This window comes from Capsicum annuum, chromosome 10 (genome assembly GCF_002878395.1).
Source record: "Capsicum annuum cultivar UCD-10X-F1 chromosome 10, UCD10Xv1.1, whole genome shotgun sequence".
In the NCBI taxonomy this organism is placed as follows: domain Eukaryota; kingdom Viridiplantae; phylum Streptophyta; class Magnoliopsida; order Solanales; family Solanaceae; genus Capsicum; species Capsicum annuum.
Genome location: NC_061120.1, coordinates 20,410,405 through 20,434,565, shown reverse-complemented (window position 1 = coordinate 20,434,565; position 24,161 = coordinate 20,410,405). Strand labels below are relative to the sequence as shown.

At 36.2% G+C, this 24,161-nt stretch overlaps 1 long non-coding RNA gene across 1 annotated transcript in view; it reads left to right on the top strand.

Annotated features, from left to right (window-relative positions):
• LOC124888134 overlaps positions 1–23,707 on the top strand; it is a 41,441-nt gene extending 17,734 nt beyond the window's left edge. Inside the window, exons 2-3 of the long non-coding RNA XR_007046157.1 lie at positions 9,607–9,669; positions 23,210–23,707. This is a non-coding gene — a long non-coding RNA (uncharacterized LOC124888134). The remainder of the gene's footprint in view (positions 1–9,606; positions 9,670–23,209) is intronic.
• The last annotated feature ends 454 nt before the right edge of the window (positions 23,708–24,161 follow it).

Below are 24,161 nucleotides of genomic sequence, written 5' to 3'. Positions count from 1 at the left end.
GTCTAAATGAGAAGTTCATGTTAGCTATATACTTCAATATGATTTCCATGCTTTTCATGTATTGCTATTGTGGTGGCATGAAGCATACAAGATAATGGAGATATACAATATGTACACGAAATATATCCATGCATTCCCTACAATGTTTAAGATGTTGAATAACTATATCAAATATGATATCCCCTACTTATGATTTTATGAATTGTGGACTCAAATCTTATGATCAAGTCATGTCATATGTGTCGGTTTCCTTCTATCGAGGCCTGGGGGTATTCGTACCCAAAAAACATAGTTGTGTGCCTAGAGCCATGTCATGTTGTCACGATAATCTTAGTCAAGCTATAGTCTATGAAACTCAGTCAGTCATGTGACTCAGGACACCTCAGAAATCTCATGATATCAGTTAACTCTCAGATATTAGTACTAATTCGTCAGTCAATGGAATTCAGTAAGTTCCACTTACATACATTTAGTAAAATCATGTTCAGTCTCTTAAGATAGGAGTAGAAGTTTGCACCGAGTGAACCCAAGGATGGGAAGTCACCTGTATATTAGGGTGTGATTCTTAGCAATCATCTTTACATTCCAGAACTATGTAGCCAGCATAGGTTGAGACATCGCAGCCTGTAATATGAGGGTAGATGAGGTGGCTTAACCTATTATATAAGGGTTCCCACCATTCTCACTAGATTTACCTATTGTCTGAGGGTTTATCATATGTTGTCCTTACCAGTGGCATGGTATTGAAACCCTTCCAGTCAGGGCACAATGAGTCCTTATTCATTCGAGGGCGATATTATTTTATTTCATTTATTATTTCAGCTCAGTTTTGATAGAGGGAGTTAGTTGGATACATGTTCCTTCAACCCCTTATTCAGACAGTACTTAGAGGCTTTCAAATTCAGTATGCAGATTTAGTTCAAATTTGATTCAGTTTTTAGTTGTTTTGGGTTTCTTTCACCCATATGGATATTGTTTCTTGATAGATCTTTATTTAGTTGAATCTTATGGCCTACATGTTCTTGTTTTCCGCATTATTAGATTATATATGTAGTTTACAGGTACAGATATCAGTCATGGGTTAGCTTGTGGTCCCTCGGGGTCATGAGCATCGTGTAACATTCCGATTCAGAAAATTGGGGTGTTACACAAATTTATTGGAGTATAAACAATCTATCAGGACTTTAATCCCATGTTTTGGGTGATTGGAATGACGGAAAAAGACCTAAAATCCCTTGGAAATTAAATCTTAGAATTAACTGGAATGTCTTAATTTTCACCCTTGGCGCGACGCGGCACTATCATGCCGTGTCTCTGTAAATTGCTAACTGGGAAAATGTATAGTGGAACGATGTGGTGGTATCGCATTACCACGTTAGATGAAACCTGGAAGCTTGGCGCGATACGGCACAATCGCTTTGATTTACTGGAAATTGACAAACGTGAACTGGGTCGTTGGCGTGATATGCTAATAACGTAGTCCCTTACTGGAATTTGACAATTGGGAATTGGAAGCCCTCTGTTATATGGTGAAATTGCGTAGTCACACTTAAAAATCACAAAAGTCATTTAGACTGACTCCACGATGCGCTACAATCAAAATGACAATTTTAATGACTTGGACTTAAAATCACCATATCTTCTTATCCGGTTCTCGGATTTGGGTGAATTTTATATTGTTTGAAAGCTAATTCAATTTCCTATGAAATGGAATGCTCTAAATTGAAAAAATATTGAGTATTTAAAATTTCTTATATTAGATAACTCATAAACTAAGGGTGAAGTTAAGCTTGAGAAATACAGGGTATTACAATATCTCCCCCTTGAGAACATTCATCCCTAAATAAAACTGATTAAGTTAAGACACTGCTAGACTGAGTTTACACACTGAACATGCATATCTGATGCATGACTACATGAATTAACTACTAACAAACTGAGCTTTCACATTGAGCATGCATATCTGATGCATGAGTACATGACTGAACTGATTGATGAATGCATGACTTAATATGCAGCGGTAATGAATACCAAGTTATAATTATATCTAAATATCAAACTGAGTAAATCTAAGAAAAAACATTACCTTAAGTTGGATCTGAGGTTGTGGAGAAGAGGTGAGGATACTTGGTCTGCTTATCTATTTTTGCTTCCGCCAAAGAACTTTGACCAAGGGAACTTCTTTGTTCCTCGGTCTACTAATCTGATGATTGAGTATCTAGACGGGAACCTCTTCAAAAGAGAGATCATTCAAAATATTTACATCCTCTTAAGGAACTATGTCTACTAGGTCACTAATGCATTTTTTTAGCAAGGAGACGTGGAATACTAGATGCACTGAGGCTAGATCTAAAGGAAACTCATGATCATAAGCTACCTTTCCAAAATAACTAAGCATTCAGTAAGGACTAACATATTAGGGATTGATCTTTCCTTTCTTGACAAACCTCTTTACCCTCTTGCGACGCGCCAATATCGCCTTCCCTTACTGGAATTGGATAATTTGAAATTAGAAGCCCTCCGTGATATGGTGATGTCATGGAGTTACAGTGGAAATTTAAAAATGTCATTTAGGCTGGCTTCGTGATGAGCTAGCGATCAAAATGACTGTGTTTAACGACTGGAACTTAAAATCACCATAACTTCTTACCCGATTATCAGATTTGGATGAATTTTATATCAATGGAAAGATAATTCAATTTCCTATGCAATTCTAGGCTCTAAATTTAAAAAATACTGAGTATTTAAAATTTTTGAAATTAGATATCTCATGAACTGAGGGTTAAGTTAAGCTTGAGAAATACGGGGTATTACACTGCTAAGTTGTAATTACCTTAGCCTGAGACTGATTCACACCCAATTTTCTAAACTAAGTCATTTTTTGATCTTGAAAATAAGATATTTGGGCAATTATGGTTGTGACATTATGAACTTCAATTATCCATATATTCTTCTTCACTGCACCTCAGTGGATGTCACCATGCCAATTAAGATTTCCTTATGCACTTTAGTTCAATATGGTATATAAATAAGCATTGCTTTTTCCATGACCACCTATAGCTAAATTTGGCAAAATATTCATAATATGGTCAAGTGATTCAATATAGGTGTTAGCTAATACCTCATAGAATTGCTAGTGATGTAGACAGTTCATGAGAAGAAATTTTAACCTATCTCAAGCATGTTATAGATTCTTATCTGAATTCTTTTTAAAGCTCAAAATCTCACTGCATAACCTTGAAGTCTTTTTGGATAGGAAGAAATAGATAAGGAACTTCTTGGACAAATCATCCCATGTAGTCATTGAACCTTTAGGCCCAATATTTAACCACTTTTTTAATTTTCCTATAGGTGAGAAAGGGAAGAGAGTGAGCCTCACATAATTAATAGAGACTCTAATGGGAATGAATTTATCATTGATCTCTATGAAATTCTACAAATAGAAATGTGGATCCTTATGTGACAATCCAATGAACTTCCCACTACTGTGCAAAAGCTTTGCCCATTCTATATTTAGTAAAATTTTGTCTTGATAATGGTCTTAAACTCAACCCACCTTTATAACTTGAGTTTTAATTATGGAGTTTGTATGGAATTTGCATAATTTAATCTACTTTTTGACATTGGATTGCATTAAAGAATAATGGATAGTTAAAATAATTTTGGAAATCCCTTGGTGGAAATGGTTTTGGTTTTAAATAAAACTTGGGGAGTTTAATGGTTACATGGATTGGTTTTGAATAATGGTATAAGCTTGCAATCATAACTGCTTTGATGATACCATAATGTTAAATGCCTTAATAAAGACTCCTCGGTTAATGGTTGGAGTTATGTGCAAATGCTTTTAATTTGGGCTTAAAGTGAATTGTGTAACTCACCGTGATGGTGAAGGTCCCAAAGGGACCAACACTGGAAACCATATTTTTTGTCATTGGTTTTATATGACCAAGTCCTTGGTGCATACATTATATTTTGGAATGGCTATGGTCTTGGTGTATTTATCTTTTCCTTTAAATTTCCTTAATTTGTGTAGCTAACTTACACTTGGGCCCTTTCAGCAGGGTGACTTTCAGCAGGGATAGCTGAATCTATATTAGCTATGGTAGCTATTACGATAGAGCAAGCTACACATTATAGTTGATCATTTAAACTCTCATGTCAATATCCCTTTTCTCTATCCCGACACCCTATATATATAGTTGTTGTGCATGTTATTTTAGACTAGTTTTTGCATTATCATTAGCTTATCACTTTTCCTGAGGTATATACCAGTGCTTACCCCATTGATCATCCTTGGCTGCTACATCATTTCATTATGTAGGGTCTGAGGGTTTTTCTATTAGTCCTGTACAACTTTAGGGGGTGTTGTTTGTCAGTTGAATTGCTATGAAATGGTGAGCCTTCATATTTTAAAAAGCCTTTCCATTTTATTAGTTTTTTTTAGATTTTAGGAATTTTGAGTTTTCATCTGCCATGGTTAGAGGCATGTCATGACCTAGATTTGTATTTTGATTTTAGAGACTTTTGAGGATAAGTGTGGGATGGTCGTTTGTTTTGACTTTGAGTTACTTTTGGTTTATCTATACTTATTATCATTATTTTTGGTTGGCTTTCCCTGTATTCATATATTGTGTTCAGGATGATAGGCTAAGGGGGTGGTCTCCATCCCACTGTGAGCTTGAGATACTTGTTACGACTATGCCTTAGCTTGAGTTGTGACAAGCTTGGTATCAGAGCATGGTTCAAGGTCATTAGGTGTCTAAAAATTCATGTCAAGTAGAGCTCCTATAATAGGTGTGTAGTGCCCCACACTTATAAGGAGGAGGCTACAACGCATTTATGAATGTTTCTATTTCTTGTGTTCTATTTCAGACTATAAAGTCTAGTGTTATGAAAATTCTCTAATTCCTAGCTTACTAGCATTTTAGATAATGCCTCCCCAAATATCTAAGGATCATAGAAACTCAGTTGGAACCTTTTTCCCACCTGAGGACAATATAAAGGGAATTTACCCTAGTCATGGGATGCATATATAGTCTTAGGACCCTACTTCTGATTATACTAATCCACGTGGTGTTCCATCTATCCATTCTAGTCCTTCTTTGGCCTGTCAGGATGGTGATGCTTATTCCTAGACACCCTAGGAAGATATCCCTAATGAAGAGTTTCGATAGTCCATTCATATGCTTGACCAACAGGTGACATCATAGTTTCATCAGTATTACTGTGTTGGTCCTACTCTTAGTTCATCTAATGTAGCTTGGGTTTTCCAGTACATAAGGTTGAATCTCTTAACCTTTACAGGTTTTACGGTTGAGTAGGATCCTTAAGGGTTTATTAATGAGATAAATAAGATTTTCCAATTTATGCATGCTACGGATTTAGAGGGTGTGGAATCTGCTACCTATAAGTTTTAAGATATGGCTTGATTAGTATAAGGAGTAAAAAGTAGTGAGGGGTGATGATGATAAATAGGTAGTGTGTAAACTTAAAGGAAGGAAATATAAGTGTGAAGGATTATGCTCTAAAGTTCAATTATTTATCTCTACATGATCCTAAATTAGTGTCTGATATGAGGTCTAGGATGAGGAAGTTTAGTTATGGTTTGTCCCATGACTTGGTATTATAGTGTAAGGATGAGATATTGAACAATGATATGGAAATCTCCAGGTTGGTGGTTTATCTGTAATAGGTAGAGAATTAAAGTAGAAGCAAGTAGAGATGGGAGAGTAGAAGAGCAAGAAGTTCATATAATTAGAGAAGAGAGCAGGTCAGCAGAACAATAGGACAGATGGTAAACAGTAGACCAATTAGAAGAATTGTTGAAGTTCTCATTCGTTAGCAAGTACTCCTTTTCCTAAGCCTTTAAGTGATTGTTGATTTCAAGATTGTAGTAGTCTTAAGGTACAGGGTACCCAATCTTAAGCTTGTAGAGATCAGTTAACCCCATCCTATCCTCCTTATGTATTTTGTGGATAGCTTCACCATGGCTATTGAGATAAGTAGAGGAAATCATGTTTCAATTGTGGTCAGCTTGGTCATCTACAGAGAAATTGTCCCATATACAAAGTTTCTATTGGAGCTAATAAGGTTTTGTTTGCCACTTCTTCAACTCCTACACTAAAGGGTGCTACTTCAGGTACCGACATTGGCTGAAATACTCTCTATGCTCTTGCTACTCATCATGAATTTGAGGCATCCTCAGATGTTGGTATTGGTATGTTACAACTCTTTTCTCATAATGTTTATTGCTTGGTTGATCTGGATTCTACCCTATCTTATGTTACCCCTTATATTGTGGTACACTTTAGTTTTGGTCCTGAAAATATTTTCAACTCCTTTTTTATTTCTACTCTAGTAGGTGATTCTATTATTGATAGAAAAATATATATAGGTTGTGTGATATCTATGTTACACAAGAGACCTTAGTGTATTTGATATAACTTGGTACAATAGATTTTGATTAATCTTGGGGATGGATTGGCTTTATTTATGCTATGAATCTCCAGATTGTAGGACCCAAAAGGTCAGTTTTCATTTTCCTAATAAATCAGTGATCGAACTGGAAGAGAGCTCCTTAGTACCCAAAGAGAGGATTATTTTGCTATGTTAGAGCTAAGAAGTTGATTTCTAATAGGTGTGTGTATCATCTAGTTTGAGTTAAGGATTTAACTCTGAAGGTCCCTCTTTGAAATCTAACCCTATGGTTAATGTGTTTTTTGAAATTTTCCCTAATGATCTTTTTAGAATTCCTCCTGATAGGGAAATAGATTTTGGGATTGATTTTCTATTAGATACCTATCCTATTTCTATTCCTCTTTATAGGATGGCTCTTGATGAGCTAAAAGAACTTAAGGAGCAAATGAAATATCTTCTTGATAAGGGTTTTATCCATCCTATTATTTTTCTGTGGGTTACTCCTGTGCTTTTTGTGCAAAAGAAAGATTGTCCTCTTTGGATTGGTACAGACTATCGTTAGTTGAACAATATTACAAAAAAGAACAATTATCCTCTTTATAGGATTAATGACATATTTGATCAACTTCGTGGTCCTAGGTGTTTCTCTAATATTGATTTTTATTTTGGCTATCATCATTTGAAAATTTGGGATGTTGATATTCCCAAGAATTCTTTTCAAACCTAGTATAGCCATTATGAGTTTTTGGTTATGTCGTTTGGGTTGACTAATGATTCAACTACTCTTATAGATCTTATGAATCGAGTGTTTATGCAATTTATGGATTTGTTTGTTATAGTCTTCATTGATGACATCTTGGTGTACTCCAAGAGTGAAGAGGATCTTGCCAATTACCTCTGAATTGTGTTGTAGACACTTAAGGACCAAAAATTGCATAAAAAATTTTCCATGTGTGAGTTTTGGTTAAGTGTTGTGACCTTTTTTGCGCAAGTGGTTCATAGTGAGGGGATCTGGTTGGATCCACAAAAAATGAAGGTTGTTAAGAAATGGCCTAAACCCACGACTCCAATAGACATTAGGAGCTTTTTTGGCTTGGTTGGGTATTATATGAGGTTTGTGGAAAGATTCTCTTCTATTTGTGCTCCACTGATGAAGTTGACTCAGAAGGAGGTTAAATTTTAGAGGTTTTATGCATGTGAGGGTAACTTTGAGAATTTGAAGGATAAGTTGACTTTTGTGCTTGTTTTAACCATGCTCAAGGGTACTAATGGTTTTGTTGTGCATTGTGATGCGTCCCTTATAGGACTAGGTTGTGTTTTGATATAGCATTGTAGGGTTTTAGCGAATGCTTCAAGGCAACTTAAGGTTCATGAAAGGGATTATCTGACTTATGAACAAGAGTTTGTGGCTCTGGTCTTTGCCTTAAAGATTTGGTACCATTACCTATATGGGGTGTAAATCATAAGAGCTTATAGTATGTATTTACGATGAAGGAATTAAATCTTAGGCAATAATTGTGGCTTGAGTTTCTTTAGGATTAAGGCATGAGCCTTTACTATCATCCAGGTAAAGCTATTATTATTGCTGATACTCTTAGCTGGTTGTTTGTGGAGAGCTTATATCATATTGATGAGGAGGAAAAAGGATTGGTAAAGGATATTAATACAATGGATAACTTGGGAGTTTGGCTTTTGAACTCTAAGGATGAAGGAGTAATTGTTCAGGAAGTGGTTAACTCATCTCTTAGCTTTGAGATGAAGGATATAAAGACTTTAGATCCCATACTTATGTAGTTTAAGGATGTTGTGGGTCATCAAAAGGTTATGACTTTCAAGATTAGGGGAGATATCATCTTGAGATATCAAGGAAGGTTATGTGTTCTTAATGCTGATGGACTATGGAAAAGGATTTTGACTAAGGCACATGAGTCTAGATATGCAGTTCACTCGAGTTCAACTAAGATGTATCATGACTTGAAGGTAATCTACTAGTGGAATAATATGAAGAAAGATGTGGCAAACTTCTTGGTTAAGTGTATGGTTCGTCAACAATTCAAAGTAGAGCATTTGAAGCCTGGTGGCTTTCCCATGTGTAAGAATTGTCTTTATATGTTGAAAGTCGAGGTATGTCTAGCTATATCTTGTTAGTTTAGGTTCAAGTTTGGTTTTCAATTGATCATACGTGCAATGTATTATAATATGTTCTAACTATTGTGGATTCCATATATGTTCATGCAAATTCAGAATAAAACCCTCAGTTTATTATTTGGCCAAGTGATTGTGCTATCTAATCATGTTTAAAAAGCATCCCATGTTAAAATTCTAGTCCCCCTGAGTATGATGAAATACTTAAGTGACTAATTTTGAACAATGATTTCTTATTATGTTTTTGACACTTCAGTATGGTCCTATTGTTTCTTCTATTAAATCCTGGGGTTTTGATTACCTAAAATTTAGCTATTTACTTAGGTTACAACATTAATAGAATATTTTGATTCATGCCAGGAACAATATTATTCGGTTTGTTAATATCATTAAGCTTAATCTAGTCTAATGATCAGTGTCAGTTTAGTTGGGAGTAGGATTCAACACTAAGCGAACCCAGGGATGGAGGAATTCCTGTCAGGTTAGAGTGTCAGCCTTAGTAGTAGTCGCTAAGTTATAGAACTACGTAGCCAGTGTAGTTTGACATGTCTTCTTGTTAGATTAGGGTTGACATATACATATATTTCATGAGTCTTCCGGCCAGATTAGGGTTGACACAACCATTGTTAGAACCCGTGTCACAGTATTGAGACCCTTCCAACTGGGGTTAGAGGTTGGACCCTAATTAGCTTATTTGGGGCATGTCGGTTAGATGATACCTCTTACAATTTTAGTTGCAGTACTCAGTACGGAGTTCTATTTAGTTTTTCTTGACCATAACTTTTAGTTATTAGCGATTAAGTTATAGTCTTCTGTACTTCAGTTTTAGAATATCTCAAATATGTATTATATGTTTGGTCTTGCATTTCTTTAGTATTTTCAGTCTTTACATGTATTTTCATACAGTTACCTTACGTTATTCAGTCAGTTAGCACTACTTGCATCTGAACCCATACTTTTTAGCCTTACCTCATTTAGCATACCAGTACATTTAATATACTGATTCAATACTTATTTCTTGTACTATGATTTCTTATATCATAGGTTTGGACGCTCGGATTCTTGACCATACTTAGATATTCTAGTTCATCAGAAGTAGCAACGGTGGTGAGTCCTCTTTCGTTAAGGATGAGTTATCTTATATTCAGTTATGTCAGTAGTTCAGTTATTTAATCAGTCAGATTTAGTTAGAGGCTTGTCCCATTAACTCCACAGTCAGACAGTTTAGAGGCTTTCAAACTAGTACAGAAATTTAGTCATTTTTTAGTTAGGATTATCATTTGTCTTATCAGTATTTCCAGTATGTTTTCATATGTTTTAAACCATGATTTAGTATTGATTTTAGTTTTTAAAACCTTATGACATTTCATTAGAAATTCTGCACATGTTATTTATCAATATTATTAAGTGTTCATAACAGGTACCAGCTCATAGGTTAGTTAGGGGTCTTACGGGAATATAAGCACCATTTGGCATTCACGGTGTATTCCCGGGGCATTACAAATATGGTATCATAGCCTAAGGTTTTAAAGCATCATAGAGAATCTGAAATTCGTGTCAAGTAGAGTCTTGTGCAAGGGTGTATAGTGTGCCACACTTATGGACAAGAAACTATAAGACATTTTAGGAAAAGTTTCCCTTCTTTTAGTGTTCATGTCATGTGAAAGAGCATGATATCTAATTAAAATATCTTCCTAACTCATCTGTCCTTCTGTGTATAGAAAATACCTTCCAAAAAGAACAACGAAAAAAGAAACGAGAATTATCTTTCACCTCCGCTTATTCAGGAAGATCTCCTGAATGAACATGTCTCTCACACCGAATTTAGAGTTGTTTTCACTACCTTATCTTAAAAAGGTATTTCTCTAAATAATTTGTAGGTTGTTGTCCTATCTAGGCTTTTGACTTATGCAAAGTAGAGTGAGGGAGGGGAGCGTAGGAAGAAAGAAAGAAAGAATAAGAGGGACAAAATAAGTAGTTTTAAGTCAACCGCTCTTAATTCTATCAGAAATTCATAGCCCCATTTCTGAATTCAGCCAGTGCGCCAATGCCTAAGTTTAAGAAAGATGGTCAATACAGAGCACTAGTCTCTAAGTCACTAGGGAGTGGGAAGGGTGTGCATACTAATCTTCTTTGCGGAGAATGTAGTAGGAATCGTAATACAGTGTGTAGAGTCGGTAGTGATTTATGTTTAGAATGTGGCATGTACAGCCACAAAGTCAAAGACTGCCTAATGAGTGGTTAGTAGGGCTAGTCCAACTGTAAGACCCCATAAAATTCCTCGCTTAATTCAGACTTAGTGTTATTTTAGCCTTAGAAATTTGGCAATATTATTTCATCACCTTTACATCAATTAAATGTTGATATTTGAGTTAATTCATAATTAGGAATGTCAATAGGTGTTCCCGGACAAGTTTTGAATTTTTCGGACATGATTTGAAGCACCTTTGGAATCCTAAGCCAGTGAATCAATGCGACCTTGACGCGTCGTGTTGACTATCGCATCGATAAATGTTTTTCCCAGCTCCCAGTATCCAAGTCTAGTGAACCAATACAGACTCGATACAGCGTATTGGCTATCGCATCGATGCTAATGACGTGGTGCATCGCCCTGTGCGTCGATGGTTAAATTTATAGTCATTTAAAAATCCACATCCATAGGGTTAATTGAGTCTTTTTCCCATTCCCTTCAGCCCCTATAACACATAATTTTTCCCTCTTTTAGCAAGTTATATTCATTCTTTCACAAATTGCTCAACAACAAAAACCTTAGGTGAATTAAATTCAAATTCAAGGTTGAAGATTCCACTGTTAATTTTCCAAAATTCACAAACAACGGTATGTAAAGTGTTCATCCAAGGGTTCCTTCAGCCCTTGGAGTCCAAGGAACTCTTTTAAAGTTTATGTAAAGTGATTTCATGATTTTCGTGATTTGAATTAAAGTGTATTCATGATTTAATACAAGATTCATGTAGTGTTAATTTATATGTGTTCTTTATCATGTGAATTCATGTTGAAACTCTTGGAATTATATAATTGGAATTTAATCATGATACCTACATGTTGTTTTAGTATTATGTGCATATATTGTGCCCCACAAGTGTTTGATGAATTGTCCATATGAGTTAAATAGTGAAATTATATCATGTTAGCATGTATGCAAGTGTTTTCTTGAATTCCCAAATGAATGAATGATGACTAAGTAGTTAGTTACCATGTCTCAAGATTATGCCATGTCTTTTAAGTTTATACTATCGAGTCCAAGGGTATTAATACACGACAATTTAGTTGTTTGTATAGAGCCATAGTCAGTCACAGAGTAGAATCAGTCATTTCTCAATTAGTAGAATTCAGTCAGTTATAGAACTTAGGAAGAATCAGTGAACTCAGAATTAGTCTATCTCAGTTCAATAAAATCAGTTCAGTTCAGTTATACAGTATGATTAGTAATAGTTCAGTCTAGCCTAGTATAGTTTAGAATTCAGTCAAGTGCCTATTCAGTTGGGAGTGGGATTCAGCATTGAATGAACCCAAGGATGGGGACTCACCTGCCAGTAGAGGATGAAATCCTTAGATGTAGTCCTTGCATTCTAGAACTACGTAGCCAGTGTAGGTTGAGACATCAACCTACCAGTTAAGGGTTGATGAGGTGATCTTCCTGCCAGTTGAGGGTACTGCCTTTATTATTCAGAGAAACTCCCAGATGAGGGTAACTCAACACTTGTCCTTGCCCATGGCACGGTATTGACACCCTTCCAACTGGTGTTACAGGTTGGAACCCAAATTAGTTAGAGAAGGGGCATGTCGGTTGGATGATTACTTCCCACAGTCTCAGTTTCAGATTCAGTCTAAGTATAGGACTCATTTCAGTTCCACAGATTCAGGACTGTCAGACATAGTTACTCATTATAGTATGGGATTCAGTATAGTTGCAAAGAATCAACACTATCAAATACAGTCATTCAGTTACTAGTAATTCATTATCAGTATACTTAGATATCAGTTAATCTATATTCAGATTCAGTATTGAATGTTATTATGATTTCAATACTATTTCTATATTCATGCATGTACTCTCATTCAGTTATACTCATGATATTCAGTTAGTATTGTTCATGCATAGTACCCATGCATTTTAGCCTACCTGACTGAGCATACCAGTACATTCAAAGTACTGATGCATACCTTTCTTTTGTGCTATGATGTCTTATATCATAGGTTCAGATGCACGAGCTTCGAGCACCATTAGTAGTTTAGATTTTCTACATACAGAGTTAGTGGTAAGTCCTTATAGTTCGAGGATGTGATTATTTATTTCACCATTTCAGTTTATTTTTAGTAGTCAGAGTTAGTTGGGGACTTGTCCTATCAACTCCATAGTTCAGAGAGTTTAGAGGATTTTCAGACTAGAGTATTTTCAAATAGTTGTTCATTTTTCAGTATTGATATTCAGTTTTTGGTATTGTGATACCATGTCCAGTATTATTTATCATATTGAACCTTATGGCCTGTTTTTCGTCTACTTTCCATATATTTACCGCATTAATATTTAGTTATTGCAGTAGGTACAAGTCATGGGTTATCTTGTGGTACTTTGGGATTATAAGCACCATGTAGAGTTTGGGGTATAGACTCAGGGTGTTACAAACTTGGTATTAGAGCCTAAGGTTCAACAGAGTCCTAGGAAGTCTGAAAGGACCATCTAGTAGAGTCTTGTGCATGGATGTGTTGCACGCCACACTTATGGATAGGAGGATATGAGATGTTTTAGGAAAAGTTTTCCTTTTTTAAGTATTCATGTCATGGGAGAAAGAATGAGCTCCAGTTAAACTCTTAGTCTAATCCTTTCTCTTTTATTTTACAGAAATATGCCTCAAAAGAGGACTAAGGGAAAAGGAATAGGAGACTAGCCAGAACTCAATCTCATCTTGCCAGATCCACTGGACAAACACATCTCCCACACTGAGTTCAGAGCAACATTCACCATCCTAGATCATTCTGTGATAGCCTAGAATGAATGCCCAACTGTCATTCTTTCCAACCTAGTGGCAAATACTTCTGCTGCTGGGATTTGGGACTTCACCCAAATGAACCCTCTATTATTTATTGGGTCTAAGGAAAATGAGGGCCATCAAGAATTTCTTGATCAAGTGTAGAAGGTTACTGATATTATAGGAGTGACCGTTATTGAGAGTGCTGAGTTGGCTTCATATCAATTGTAGGATGTGGCACATCATGGTTTAACTGTTAGAAAGCAGAAAGGGCCACAAATGTAGGGTCCATAGAGTGGGAAAAGTTTACCACTACTTTACTAGATAGGTTCTTCTCACTAGAGTTGAGAGAAGAGAAGGTTATAGAATTTATCAATCTGAAGTAGGGCAATATGATGGTGCAAGAGTATTCTCTCAAGTTTACTTAATTAGCTAGATATGCTCCTCATGTGGTGGCAGACAACAGATCCCGAATGAGTAAGTTTATGTCAGGGGTGTCTAGCAGCATTGTCAAGAAGTGTAGGATCATAATGCTTATTAAGGAGATGGACATATCCAGGCTCATGGTTTATGCTTAGCAAGTAGAGGAGGCCAAGAATAAAGAGAAGGAGAGGGGAGAAAGAAAGCAAGAATAGCTAGTTTCAACTTCGCTCAGCCTAAGCCAGAGGGTGAAAATTGTTCTCAGTTCTGCCTAAAATCTTCAATCCAACTCTTTCCTTAGCTAGTGCTCATGTACTGAAATTCAAAGATGACAAAAAAGATATGGCATCGGGCTCTAAACCCTAGGGAAGTGTGAGCAGTGACCGAACCAATCCCCTTTGTCAGAGGTATGGCAGAAATAACCAGGGTATTTGTAGAGCAGACAACAATGTGTGTTTTGGGTGTGGCAAGCCAGGCCATAGAGTCAGAAATTTTTCCTAGTCAGGTTCTTAGGCTTAGTATAACCATCCCCCAACTCAGTCCGGTTGCCCGAATTAGCAGGGCACTATTTCCAGTGCCACCAGTGGGCAATGGCTAAATAGACTCTATACTTTTTAGTCCTGATAGGATCAGGAGAGTTCTCCCGATGTGGTCACTAGAATGTTACTAGTTTATCATTTACATGTTTACGCTTTGCTAGATCCAGAAGCTTCCTTGTCCTTTCTAACTCCTTATATAGCTATTGATTTTAGAGTTAGTCCTAAAATCCTAGTAGAGACTTTCTAAGTATCTACCCTAGTGGGTATATCTATCATAGTCTGGTGTGTATACAGGAACTGTCCAATTAAGTTATCACAAAAAGTCACTTTAGCAGACTTAGACAAATTAGAGATGACTGATTTTGATGTCATTCTTAGAATAGATTGGATTCATTCATGGTATGCCTCAGTCGACTGCACAAGTAGAATTGTCCTATTTTAGCTTTTGAATGAACCTGTCCTAGAGTAGATGGGTAGTACTTCAACACTTAGGGGTCAACTTATTCCTTTCCTTCGGGCAAGAAATATGATATATACGGGATTTGTCTACCATCTCGTTCAAGTCTAGGACTCCAGTTCAGAAACTCTTACTCTTGAATCAATGTCAGTAGTATGTAAATTCCCAGATGTGTTTCTGGAAGATCTTCTCGGGATTCCTTCTGAATTGTAAATTGACTTCAGAATAGGCCTTCTTCCAAATACTCAAACCATATCTATCCAGCCATATAGAGTGGCACCTATAAAACTTAGAGAATTAAAATACTCAGCCCATATCTATCTCGCTATACAGAATGGCATCTGAAGAAATCATAGAATTAAAAGAATAATTAAAGGATATCCTAGATAAGGGATTTATCAGACCCAGTGTGTCCCAGTGGGGCACACCAATTTTGATCGTGCATAAGAAAAATGGTTCCCTCAGAATATGTATTGACTACCATCAGTTAAATAAAGTCACGGTCAAGAACAAGTATCCACTTCCCAGAATTGATGACTTGTTTGACAACTTTATGGTGCCAGTTACTTCTCTAAGATAGACCTCATATCAAGCTATCACCAGCTCAGAGTCAGGGGGTTTGACATCCCAAAAACTACTTTCAGAACTAGGTATGGTCACTTCAAATTCGTAGTCATGTCCTTTGGCCTTACCAATACCCCAGCAGCTTTCATGGACTTAATAAACCGTGTATTAAAGAAGTACTTAGACATATTCGTAATAGTTTTCATAGATGACATTCTTGTCTACTCCCACTATGAACACGACTATATAGACAATCTCAGAATAGTATTACAGACTCTCAGAAACCATCAGTTATTAACCAAATTTAGTAGCTTTCCTTGGCCATGTAGTTTTCGATGATGGCATTAGAATTGATCCCCAAAAGACTGAAGCACTAAAAACTGGCCCTAACCCATCTCTCTTTTATATATCAGAAGTTTATTGGGTTTGGCCGGCTATTACCAAAGGTTTGTTGGGGGATTTTTATCTATTGTATCCCCTATTCTAGATTGACTCGAAAGAAAGTTAAATTCCACTAGTCAGATTCTTGTGAAAAGAGTTTTCAAGAGTTGAAGACTCGACTCACTACACTTCTAATTTTGACCCTACCAGATGGTTCAAATGGCTTTTTTGTGTATTGTGATGCCTCAAGGGTTGGCTTGGGGTATGTTATGATGCTGAGAGGTAAGGTCATAGCCTATTTCTCTAGATATCTTAAACCAAGTGAGAAGAATTACCCTTCTCATGATCTTGAGTTAGCAGCAGTAGTGTTTGCCTTAATGATTTGGAGGCATTATTTATATGGTGTGCACATGGATGTGTTCACTGACCATAAGAGCCTGTTGTATGTATGCTGTCAAAAAGACCTAAACCTTCATCAGAGAATATGGTTGGAGTTGTTGAAAGACTACGACATGAGTGTTTTGTATCATTCGGGCAAGGCCAACATAGTGGTCGACGCTCTTAGTAGAATATCTATGGGCAGTATTGCTCATATCAAGGATAGTAAAAAAATGCTAGCTCAGGAAGTTCATATGCTAGTCCGGCTAGGTGTCCGCTTAGTTGATTCAGTAGAAGGTAGTGTATGGGTGCAGAGTAGTTCAGAATCATCCCTAGTTTTTGAAGTAAAGGAAAAGAAAAATTGGGATCCCAATCTGGTCAAGTTGAAAGAATCAGTTAGAGATCAGAAGGTAGAGGTTTTCTCCCAAGGGAAATATGATGTTTTTATTGTTAGGGTCGACTATGTGTGCAAGGGAATAGATGTTTAGAATAGCCTCTCTTACAAAGAAATTCTAGTCAAAAACCTTGATTACCAGATTCATAAACTAAGGAATAAACAAGTCACTCTAGTCAAAGTTCTTTGGCAGAATCAGTCCATTGAGGGAGCTACTTGGGAAGCAGAAGCAGATATGCGGACCAAGTATCCTTACCTCTTCTCTACAAACTCAAATTCTGCTCAAGGTAATAGTTTTCCTTAAGCTTGTTCTGTTTTATGCTCAGATTGTACATTACGAACTTGGAATCAAATACCGTTATATATTCACTCATACGTTCATAAGCCAGTTCAGTCATGTATTTATGCATCAGATATGCATGTTCAGTATGTCAGTAATGTCAGTTAGATAATTATATTTCAGATGTTTATGTTCAGTAAGTAAGTTTAGTCTACCAATATTCTCATCTTAGTCAGTTTCATTCGAGGATGAATATTCTCAAGGGTGAGATAATGTAAGACCCCACAATTCCAAGCTTAATTCAGTCTTTTAAGCTTGTTAAGGGGTCCCAAGCTTAGAAAATTTCTAGCTAAGTATTCAGACTTCGTGTTATTTTAGCCTTCAAAAGTTGGAATTCTTATTTTTAGACCTTTACGTCTATTAAATGTTGATATTAGAGTTAATTCTTCATCAGGAATGTCAATATTTGTTCCCAAAAAAGTTACAGATTTTTCTGACTTCATTTGAAGCACCTTTGGAATCCTAAACCAATGAATCAATGCTATCTTAACATGTCGCATCGAGTATCGCATTGATAAATTTTTTCCCCAGCTCCCAACGTCCAATTCCAGTGAACCAACGTGGACTCGACGCAACATATTGGCTATCTCGTCGATGCCAATAATGCGGCACGTTGACTTGCGCGTTCATAGTTCAGTTTATAGTCATTTAAAATGCCACATCCATATGGTTGATTAAGTTTTTTCCCACGCCCTTCAACCCCTATAACATGAAATCTAGCCCTCTTTTACCAAGTTATATTCATTGTTTCACAAATTGCTCAAGAACAAAAACCCTAGGTGAATTAAATTAAAATTCAAGGCTAAATATTCCAACGTTAATTTTCTAGAATTCACAAACTAAGGTATGTGAAGTGTTCATCTAAGGGTTCCTTCCACCCTTTGAGTCCAAGAAACTCTTTTAAAGTTCATGTAGAGTTATTTCATGATTTTCATAATTTGAATTAAAGAGCATTCATGATTTATTACAAGATTCATGTAGAGTTAATTGATATGTGTGCTTTATCATGTGAATTCATGTTGAAACTCTTGGAATTGTGTAATTGGAATTGAGTCATGATGCCAAAATGTTATTTTAGTATTATGTGCATGTATTGTACCCCACAAGTGTTTGTTGAATTGTCCATGTGAGTTGAATATATTAATTATATCATGTTAGCATGTATGCAAGTGTTTGCTTGAATTCCCAAATGCATAAATGATGACTAAGTAGTTCGCAACCATGTCTCAAAATTATGCCATGTCTTTTAAGTTTAAGATTTTGAGTCCTGGGGTTATTTAATACCCGACAATTTAGCTGCTTATCTAGAGCTATGGTTAGTCAAATAGTAGAATCAGCCATGTCTCGGTCACTAAAATTTAGTCAGTTACAAAACTTAGGAAAACTTTGTGAACTCAAAATCAGTCCAGCTTAATTCAGTAAAATCAGTTCAGTTCTGCTATACAGTATGATCAGTAATAGTTCAGTCAAGCCTAGTACAGTTTAGAATTCAGTACAGTGTCTATTTAGTTCGGAGTAAGATTAAGCACTGAGTGAACCCAAGGATGGGGACTTACCTGCCAGTAGAGAGTGAAATTCTTAGAAGCAGTCCTTGCATTCCAGAACTATGTAGCCTGTATAGGTTGAGACATAAATCTGCCAGTTGAGGGTTGATAAGGTGACCTACCTACCAATTGAGGGTACCATCATTCTCGTTCAGAGCACCTACCAGATAAGGGTGATTCAGCACTTGTCCTTACTATGATAGCCTTCCAACTGGGGTTACAGGTTGGACCCCAAATCAATTAAAAAAAGGGCATGTTGGTTAGATGATTACTTCCCACAGTCTAGTTTCAAATTCACTCTCAGTATGGGACTCAGTTTAGTTATACAGTTTTAGGACGGTCAGACACAGTCACTCACCTCAATACGAGATTCAGTATAGTTTAACAAAATCAATACTATCAGATACAGTCATTCATTTACTAGTAATTCAGTATTAGTATACTCAGATATTAGTGTTCAGTGTTATTACAATCTCAGTACAGTTTCCATATTCATGCATGTACTCTTATTCAATCATACTCATGATATTTAGTTAGTATTGTTCACTCATATGAACCCATGTATTTCATCCTACCTCACTGAGCATACCAGTACATTCAAAGTACTGACGCATATCTTACTTTTGCGCTATGATGTCTCATATCATAGGTTCAGATGCACGGGCTCCCGAGCACCCTTAGAAATTTAGATTCTCAGCATACAGAGTTAGTTGTGAGTTCTCATAGTTCTAGCATGTGTTTATTTATTTTAGCATTTTATTTTATTTTTAGTATTCAAAGTTAGTTCGGGACTTGTCCCATCAAACTCCATAGTTCAGAAAGTTTAGAGGCTTTTTAGAATAGAGTATTTTCAAACAGTTGTTTAATTTTCAGTATTGATATTTAGTTTTTGGTATTGTGATACCACATCCAGTATTATTTACAGTATTGAACCTTATGGCCAGTTTTTTGCCTACTTTCTAGATATTTATCATATTATTATTGAGTTATTACTCCAAGAACCAGTCATGGGTTAGCTTATGATCCTTTGGGATTATGAGCAAACTGTACCATCCGGGGTACAGACTTGGGGCGTTACACCAACTGTCCTTCAGTTCCACCCACTCGCCCAACTCAGTAGGGCGCCACTTTCAGTGCTACTAGTGGTCAATATCAAAATAAACTTTATGTACTCCAGTCCTGACATGGTCAGGAAAGTTCTTCTTATGCGATTACGGGTATGTTATAGGCCTTTCATATTCTTATATATGTTTCACTAGACCCCAGAACTTCACTTTCTCTTGTAACCCCCCTATATAGCAATCAACTTTGGTGCCGAACCTATAACATTAGTAGTGCCATTCTTAATGTGTACCTTAGTGGGTAAATATATCATTTCTATGGGGATTTATAGAAATGGCCCAATTATAGTATTCCAATAAAACAATTTAGTTGATCTAGGAAATAGAGTCATTCAATTTTAGTTTCCCAAGGACCCTGTTATTGAATTAAAGGGTGGTGTCTCAGTGCTTAAGAGTCATGCGTGTTTTCTAATCCCTTCTCAAAATCCTATGATAGTATATGATCTAGAATTAGAAGCATAGAACTAGGAGTTTAGCAATAGTAGTAGATTTGGGATAGTGTTATCTTAATTTGTGCAAATTATATTTCATGGGGCTAGTCATATGAAATGTGAATCAGTAGCCTTGCAGCTGTGTATGTAAGAATTTAAGTTTGTTGATTCAAAACATATGTTGTGGATGTGATATTTGAAGTTTATGATGAAAGTAGTATGGTTATTAAAGATTTTGGGATATCCATATTATATGTTAGAATCTAAGTTTGAATCTTTAAAGTTGAGCTAATAGAAAGAGGAATTAAAAATTCTAAGTTAGTCAATTTTAAGTTGTTACTTGATTATTTTTGGGGATATATAGGGCTAAGAGTTGTATCTCGGGAGAAAGTACTAGCAGCAAGTTTTACATTATTGGGCATGGCTATTCTAGGTGAGTTTACCAATTATGTGTATTATTATACCCCAGATTCTAAAGTAAAGTGGTGGCAGTTCAGTTTAGAGGTATTGATTAAGTGGTTCTCAAACTTAGAATGATGGCTTTAAGCTAAGAGGTAGATGATAGAACAACTGACCAAGTCAGGCCCTCAGATCCTAGTAGTAATGTTAGTGTATCCTAGAACATTAGTAGGGGAGAAAAAGAAAGATGCCTGACCCATCCTTATCTCATTGCATCTTTTATCAGTCATCACAATATCTACTCATGCCTTACATGTCAGCTCCATGATCGTAACTCATATTTATGCACTTTCCATAGAATCATATACTTTTCCAGTCCCTAGTATAAGGAGTTCTAGTTTTCTCAGTAGTACGAGTCATGTTCCATAAAATTATGAACTCCAAACCTAGGTCATGCATCTCACACCTTATGTACTCATGCCCTACAGTATGTTAAGTTCCAAACTCTCTTAACGATCAGTAAAATTAAGATTATTTCATATATGCCCTTAGTTTAAATCTCCATGATGAATCCATAATGTTATGAATAGTATTCTTTCTTGTTTTAGGTCCTCACATTCTAACCTTTCAATGACCTTACCTTATGTCAAGATAGGGTTGATGAATAATTATTTATATGGGTGAGAGTAAATGTGTCATATTATGAGAAATTGTTGTATGCTTGTTGGATCTAAGATTATAAGTGTGAAGTGCGATCGAGGCCAAGTTTTGATATATGTCATGGTTAGTGTGCACTTTGTAACAGTGTTATGTGTGCACTTTGTAGATTCGGGTAGGCTTAAACCTAATGAGAAAATTCAGTTCAGCTCAGACTTCAGTAGGTAGAGTTATCGGTGCCCTTGTGAATTTTTTCAGTTGCCTCAAGGGGAATGCAGTTTTGAAGTGGAATCTATAGTTGAGTATAGGTTTTTAATATAATTCAGCCCATATAACCAGCAATTTAGTTTAGCACAATTTTCTATGGTTTCCAATCTTTCCTATTCAAGAGCTAATCTATTCACGACCATGAAAGTCGTAAATTTGGCTCAGTTCAGGTATCATGCATCAGTTTCAAATTTTAGGTATTCAGTCATAATTCTGTCTATAAGTGTCCCGTACATCCTCTCGGTTATTCCTTAGCATTTCAGCCAAGTCAGTATCATTCATGGGACAAACTATCCCAAGGGAGAGAAGTTTTAATACCCTGAGTATTCATCTCCGAAACCTTCCATCTTTTCTTTCCAAAACAAGATCCATCTTGAAGTAATAGTTAATTATATGTTGACTCTCTCATCCTAGCTCATCCTTATAAACATTCTGATGGCATTGCATGTTTTCACAAAAATAGTTCAGTTCATGATAATCAGTTCAGTTAATGTATCATATTTCAGACTCAGTTATCCAATTAATGTTCCAAGTCATGGATGTTCAGAATGGAATCTCAGTGCCTCAGAATCTCTCCGCTTAACCAGACTAACTCTAGGACGAATGTTCCCAAGGGGGAGATATTGTAATACCCCGTATTAGCCTTAACTCAATTCAGCTCCCAGTGCATGTGTAAGAGGTTTGAACATAAAAATTTGGCTAAGTGTTGGGGGAGTCTTAGTTTGGCATCTCTACTACAATGAATTTTATTTAGATTTTCCTAGCCTTAGAATGTTGATTTCTAAGTTCATTCATGATCTGGGTTGCCCATAGGTCATATCAGGTGAGTTTTGAATTTTTTGGACGATGTTTGAGCGATGTTTGGATGACCAAAATAGTGAACCAATGCGGTAAGTTTGAATTACATTAGTCATCACATCGGAGTCATCAACACGGCTCGGCAGCTATCTCGTTAAGCTGAGATACACGGCGCGTCACCCATCGCTTTGGGGCCCAATTTTGTTTTCATATCTTTTGGGTCCATAGGGGCACATAAGTCATTTTCCCCTAATTGAATTCAGCCAAAATATGGGGTGAAAGCCCCAAAACAGCAATTTTAACTCACAAAATAATATTTTCTCTCAAATTGGAATCATTCTCTCTGAAGAACAAAACCCTAGCCCCTTCAACCTTCAAGTAAAAATTTTCAAGAAATCCACCAAGAACTTCAAAAAATTCTTCAATCGAGGTGTAAGTTATAGAACTACGTAGCAAGTGTAGGTTGATATGTCTTCTTGTTAGATTAGTTCTGACAGATACAAATATCCCATAAGTCTTGCTGCCAGATTAGCGTTGACACAACCATTGTTACAACCCGTGGCATAGTACTAACACCCTTTCAACTGGGGTTATAGAGTGGACCCTAATTAGTTTATTTGGGGCATGTATGTTAGATGATACCTCCTACAGTTTCAATTATAGTACTCAGTACAGTGTTTAGTTCATTTCTGCTTGACCATAGCTTTTAGTTATTAGAAATTTAGTTACAGACTTTAGTACTTCAGTTCCAGACTATATCAAATTTGTATTATACACCTGGTCTTGCATTTTTTATAGTATTTTCAGTCTTTACATGTATTCTCAAACAGTTACCTTACTTTATTCAGTCAGTTAGCACTACTTACATATGTACCCATGCTTTTCAGCCTTACCTCTTTATCATACCAGTACATTCAAAGTACTGATTGCATACTCATTTCTTGTGCTATGATGTCTTATACATAGGTTCGGATGCTCGAATTCATGACTTTACTTAGAAATTAAAGTGCATCAGTAGAAGAAGCCTTGGTGAGTCATCTTCCTTCGAGTACGAGATTCAGTTATGTAAGTAGTTCGATTATTTAGTCAATTGGAGTTAGTTAGGGCATGTCCCATATAACACCCCAATTTTCTAAATCGGAATGCTACACGGTGCTTATGACACCGAAGGACTATAAGCTAACCCATGACTTATAGCTGTACCTGTACACTATAATATATGATGTAATAATGTAAAAAACATGAACAATAGGCCATAAGGTTCAACTGAATAAAATATCTGACAAACGTAATATACATATGGGTCGCAAATACCTAAAAAAACAACTGAATTCTAAATCAAATCTAAATTAAATCTAAAAGCCTCTAAATATTGTCTGAGTAAGGAGTTGAAGGAAAATGTCTCCAACTAACTCCGTCTAGCAAAATTAAACTGAAATAATAAATGAAATAAAATAATATCATCCTCAAATGGATGAGGACTCACTACAACTCTGCGATTGGAATGCTACTGCTGATCTGAAACACGTGCCTCTGAACCTGTGGTGTAACATAAGAGAAAGCAACATAGCATAAATTCGTCAGTACGTCTGAATGTACTGTGTATACGAGTGAGGTAGGCTAAATGCAAAGGGTTATATGTATCAACAATGCTGACTAATATGAATGTGAGACTACATATATGCATAACCAATTATAACTGAACTCGTGGTAATACTGACTACTGATGACATGACTATACTAATACTAAGATACTGAATAGATGAATGACTATTTCTGACAGTTTGAATTATGAAGAACTGGTCTGATTGACTATGTCTAACAGTCCTGAAACTGAATACTGATAACATAAGCTATGAAAACTGGCATAACTGATATAACTGTGATGATCTACAAGACCAATGTAACTGATACTAAG